The sequence below is a fragment of the Mustela lutreola genome, chromosome X, assembly GCF_030435805.1.
Source record: "Mustela lutreola isolate mMusLut2 chromosome X, mMusLut2.pri, whole genome shotgun sequence".
NCBI lineage: Eukaryota > Metazoa > Chordata > Mammalia > Carnivora > Mustelidae > Mustela > Mustela lutreola.
In genome coordinates, this window is record NC_081308.1 from 47,580,369 (window position 1) to 47,586,467 (window position 6,099).

General features: G+C 38.0%; 1 pseudogene; it reads right to left on the reverse strand.

The window, feature by feature from the left end:
* Window positions 1-2,907: 2,907 nt before the first annotated feature.
* LOC131820959 (rRNA N6-adenosine-methyltransferase ZCCHC4-like) lies at window positions 2,908-4,969 on the reverse strand (annotated as a pseudogene).
* Window positions 4,970-6,099: the final 1,130 nt, after the last annotated feature.

Genomic DNA, 6,099 nt, shown 5'->3' on the forward strand with positions numbered 1-6,099 from the left:
CATTCTAAATGAAGAAAAAGATAAGGCCATGGCCAGAGATCTAAGTGAAACAGATATAAGTAACATGTCTGGTGGAGAATTTAAACCAGCAATTGTAAGGACACTCAATTGGATTGAGAAAAGAGTGGAAGACATCCGGGAGGCCTTTACCACAGAGTAAAAAGATGAACAGAGCTGAAAGCCCCCACTAGGGCTCCCCTACCTTAACCAGTTTCCTGGCTTCAATACTTGGGAACTCCACTGGCTCAAGCACTCTTGGTATTTCTGTGACTCCACTTATCCTGGCACCACACTGACCCACCTAGACTTCAACTTTTCACCACCTGAGCACCTTTCAGGCAGGGATGTCTCTCACTGGGGCAGATTTCTAAGGGTTTCAATTTTGCCCTCTGGGGCTATATCACTTTCCAGTAGCCAGCTTATGGAGGGTCCCTCCCCCCTCTGTTTATTTTCCAATATATCCCCTTAGATTCACTACTTCACACCTCCTACCTTGCAAAAAGTGGTTGGTTTTCTACTTGTAGAGTTCCAGATATTTTTTTCTTACATATCAGGCTGAATTCATGGGTGTTCAGAATGGTTTGACAGTTACCTAGCTAAATTTAAGTGATCCAATGAAATGAAGTCCCTCTACTCTCCAACCATCTTGCTACATTGCCCTCCCCACCTTTTTTTAAGAAAGGGAGAGAAAGAATCTTAGCAGGCTCCACACCTAGTGCAGAGCTTGATGTGGTGCTTGATCACACCACTCTGAGATCATGACCTAGGCTGAAATCAAATGTCAAATGCTTAACCATCTGAGCCACTGAAATGCCCCATGTATGCAAAATTCTCAATAAAATACTGGCAAACTGAATCCAACAGTACATTCAAAGAATCATTTACCAGGATCAAGTGGGATTTATTCCTAGCTTGCAAGTGTGGTTCAATATTCACAAAAAGAAATCAGTGTGATATACCACATTAATAAGAGAAAGGATAAGAACCATATGCTCATTTCAATAGATGCAGAAAAAGCATTTGACAAGGTATAACATCCATTCATGAAAAAAGTCTCAAAAAAGTAGCTTTAGAGGGAGAATTTGTCAACATATCTCTTAACTATAGAGAACAGACTTATGGTTACCAGAGTATCAGTGGGTGGGGGAATGGTTAAATTGGTGATGGGATTAACGAGTGCACTTCCTGTGATGAGCACTGGGTATTTTATCAAAGCGTGGAATCACTAAATTGTATACCTGAAACTAATCTTATGTTATATTTTAACTAATGGAATTTAAATAAAAACTGAAAAAACCCTTCTTTCAAGTAAAAAAAAATATTAAAAATTGTGAAAAATGGGGAAATTTTAATAGTTTGGATTTATGTTAAAATTATTGTTAAATCTTTAGATATGCTACAGTATGGTGGTTATATTAAAAAGATTCCTTTCTTTTCCTTTGTTTGCCCATTTGTTTTGTTTCTGGAATTCCACATATGAGTGAAATCATACAATCTGTTTATTTTTCTGACTGAGTTACTTCACTTAGCATTACACCTTCTAGGTCATCTAAATTTTGAAAATGGTGAGATCTTATCTTTTTTTATGCTGAGTAATATTCCATTGTATATGTATATATCCACATCTTTTTTTTTTTAAAGATTTTATTTATTTATTTGACAGACAGATCACAAGTAGGCAGAGAGGCAGGTAGAGAGAGGGGGGAAGAGAGCGGAGCAGAGAGCCTGATGTGGGGCTTGATCCCAGGACCCTGGGATCATGACCTGGGCTGAAGGCAGAGGCTTTAACCCACTGAACCACCGGGTGTCCCAATATATTTACATCTTTTTTTTTTTTTTAATCTATTCATCTATTGAGGAGCTCTTGAGCTCTTCCATATCTTGGCTATCGTAAATAATGTTATGATAACCATAAGGGTGCATATATCTTTATGAATTAGTGTTTTTATTTTCTTTGGGAGAAATAACCAGTAATGGAATTTTCAGAATATTTGATAATTCTATTAAAAACTTTTAAAAGATTTTATTTATTTATTTGAGGGGAGAAAGAGAGAGAGAGAGAGAGAGAGAAAGGGGGCATGAGTGGAGGGAGGGGTAGAGGGAGACAGAGAGAAGTAGACTCCTTGATGAATGGAGAGCCCAACTTTAGGCTCAATCCCAAAACCCTGAGATTATGACCCAAGCCGAATGAAGTCAGACACTTAAATGACTGAGCCACCCAAGGGCCCCTATTTTTAGAAATTTTTTTTTAGTAACTCCCATACCATGGGATTTAAGAAAACAATTGAACAAAGAAAACAAAAAAGACAAACAGCCTTTTTTGAAAAACAAATGTTTAATAATAAAACCATAGTTATAAGCTTTATATCTTTAGACTACCTTTGCCAAAATTCTTTCTATCATCTTCAGATTTTGTCTATAAATAATTATTCATTATACTTTTCTTTGAAAGTGAGTTTTAAGTCATCATACAATATTTTGATATTTAACTTAAAACATTTCTGTATCTAAAAAAAACATTTCTGTATCTAATTCAACATACTCTTGTTCAATGTAAACAAAACCTTAAGTTTTCACTTTTATTTTTCTTCTGATACTTTCTGCAAAAGAATGCTGTATGGCCATTTTTCAAAAGAGGCCAAAATAATATGATTGGGAGAGATTTAAGGAGAGAAAAAAGGCACACACAGAGATGGTAAACCAGCTAAGAATGGAACAACTCTCCAAGTTATCATAGAGGTTGCTGAGTGGGCCATAAACCAGCAAATACTACCTGCTTATTATCTCACTTAGGAGGATGCATACCTCTGAAAGGCATACCCTTGAAAGTGACAGAATTTAAGTCTAGTGTGGCACTTTCAGAAAATGGCATCAAAGATTGGAGTTTAAATCTTTCTCTATTCTCAAGTGACTGGACATTTAAGAGCAAAGATAAAGATGGGCTCTTTCTCTCCTTTTTTTCTTCCTTGTAACAGATGTATGATTCATGGATTGTCCTTTAGTGGTCTCCATTTTCATCTTATTACTTTTTCTTTGCTTCTGCATGTTGATAGCTTTGTTCACTTTCTTAGATATAGAGATGTTAGGACAAGTACTACTTTTATTACCTAATTCACCACAAATAAAGCAGCCATCTTTGGGGCCCATGTGAGAATGATCTGGAAGAGCACAATGACTGCAAATGCTACAGTGGATCCAGTAAGGTTTTAGACACTTTATGCAGGAAAAGCAATGGTTCCATTCTTGTCATCCTTGGATGTATAAGGATTACAGTGCTCACAGTGTTGATTTTCTAGGAAACATCATTAACACAGAGGCAAAATCTGTACCCTTCTTCAATAGGAAGGATTATTTTGCTGGTTGGAATATTGGTGAAAATATGCACAGGAGACTGTTTTCAACCTGTCTTTCCATGTGTATAAGGTATACGATTATCATAATCTATCTGGTAATTCAGCATGCAGGAGCTTGGAAAAAACAGACAACTTTGGGATTGAAAAAATTAGGGGAAAAATCCAGAATATGGGTGGTTGGTTTTCTTGGTTTTGATCTTCTTTCCACAGAACAATTTATTTCTTGAATGTAATAACCAGAGGTTTAGCAAAACCACCAAAAGGAGGATCTGTCACCATAATGACTCCCTCACCTTTATCTTCCCATGAAAATGTTCTTCATACTTCAAACGCAGTCTTTCTATCAAAGACATGATTGTTAAACATGCTATAATGGCTTCATTTATTCTTCTCCTACCCCCTTAAGCCCCCATGTTGCATCACCACTTCCTCATATCAAGGAGATCATATGATAGTTGTCTTTCTCCGCTTGACTTATTTCGCTAAGCATGATATGCTCTAGTTCCATCCACGTTGTTGCTAATGGCAAGATTTCATTTCTTTTGATGGCTGTATACATTGGGGAGAGTATGTGCTTTGGTGAGTGCTGTGAAGTGTGTAAACCGGGCGATTCACAGACCTGTGCCCCTGGGGATAAAAATATATTATATGTTTATAAAAAATAAAAAATAAAAACAATTAAAAATTCTAAAAAAAATGCTATAGTGGCAAAACCTATCTTCCACTAGAAACTATGAATATAAAAATCAGCATCCAATAAAAGGCTTTTAATGTTAGACTTCTTTTTTTTTTTTAAAGAGATCACAAGTAGGCAGAGAGGCAGGCAGAGAGAGAGGAGGAAGCAGGCTCCCCGATGAGCAGAGAGCCCGACTCGGGGTTCGATCCCAGGACCCTGGGATCATGACCTGAGCTGAAGGCAGAGGCTTTAACCCACTGAGCCACCCAGGTGCCCCTAATGTTAGACTTCTTGTCACCTGATGCTTTCAACATGATCAGCTCATGCAATCTTGGTGTTCCAACTCATAGTACTCTTCTGAATCCAAGGGTAGAAAGTAGCTCTATTAAGAACTGAAAGCTCCTATCAGCAAACAAATACTGGGTATTTGTCTTTCTGTTTTTCAATGGATAACAAAGTTGACTGTGTATTTTCAATTGGGTGATAGAAATATCACCTACTACCTGATGCTCATGATGCTTTTCTCAATCATCTGGCAAAAGCAACTGCTGACATCTTTGACAAAACATTCTCTGAGACAAGGGTAACCCAACAAACTTCATGTAACTTTCCCCACACTGTGCTCAGGATAGAGGAGTCTGACATCTTTGGTTATGAGCTTCTTGGGCAGCAAATCTAGCCCCTGACAACTTTTCATCTTCCCACTGGAAAAAAATCACAGTCTTTTCAATCTCTACAGGCTGAGAAGGATTAAAACCCTTGTGTTTTTTTCTTTCCCTTGGCTCATCTTTACAAACAGAAGAGTGGCTCCTTGATGGCATGGAAGGGTGGATATGGCAGTGTTGGAAGGAAGCACCACCTCCACTTCTGAGTTCCCCCGATGACTTTCCACTACCTCCACTCTCTCCACTGCTCCCAGCCAGCCCCTGGGTGTCCCCATATTCCTACCAAGACAGACTTTTATTTTTTATATTTTTAAAATATTTAATTTATGTATTTGACAGAGAAAAAGAGAGAGAAAGATAGAGAGAAAACACAAGCAGGGGGAGTGGGAGAGATAAAAGCAGGCTCCCCATGGAGCAGGGAGCTTGACATGGGGCTCAATCCAAGGACCTGAGGTGAAGGCCGGTGCTTAATGACTGAGCCACCCAGACACTCCAGAGTTATATTTTTCTTTTATTTTTTAGAAGATTATATTTAATTATTTGAGAGAGAGAGAGAGAGAGAGATAGTGAGAGAGAGCATGAATGAGGGCAAAGGAGAGGGAGATGCAGACTCCCCACTGAGCAGAGATCCTGATACAAGGCTCAATCCCAGGACCCTGAGATCATGACCTGAACCAAAGGCAGACACTTAACTGACTGAGTCACCCACGCACCCCATGGCAGACTTTTAAATGCATAGAATAAACTGGTGGTCATCAGAATGGAGGTGGGTAGGTGGATCAGACAAATAGATAAAAGTGATTTAGAGTACACTTATGCTATTGAGCACTGAGGAATGAACAGAACTGTAGAATTATTATATTGTACATCTGAAACTAATATAGCACCATATGTTAATTATGCTTCAATAAAAAATGATTCTTTATGTTTTAAAGATATGAACTCAATCAGACAAGGAGAAAATGAGGCAGCCATTTTGATAAGGAATGAGTTAAACTGCCACTATTTGCACATGATATGATACTCTACATAGAAAATCTTAAGACTTCACTCCCCCCCAAAATGATTGAAAATAATAAGTGAATTCAGTTAAGATTCAGGATACAAAATTAATACAGATATTCAGTAATGTTTCTTTTTAAAAAGATTTTATTTATTTATTTTATTAAAGATAGAGAGAGAGAAGAGAGAGTTTGTGCATGGGGAGGGGCAGAGGGAGAGAGACAAGCATACTCCATGATGTGTGTGGAGCCCAATGTGGACTTGATCACACTACCCTGAGATCATGACCTGAGCTGAAACCAAAAGTCCTACACTTAACTGACTGGGCCACCCAGGTGCCCCCAGTAATGTTTTTATATGCTAATAATGAAATAGCATAAGGAGAAATTAGGAAAACAATTTC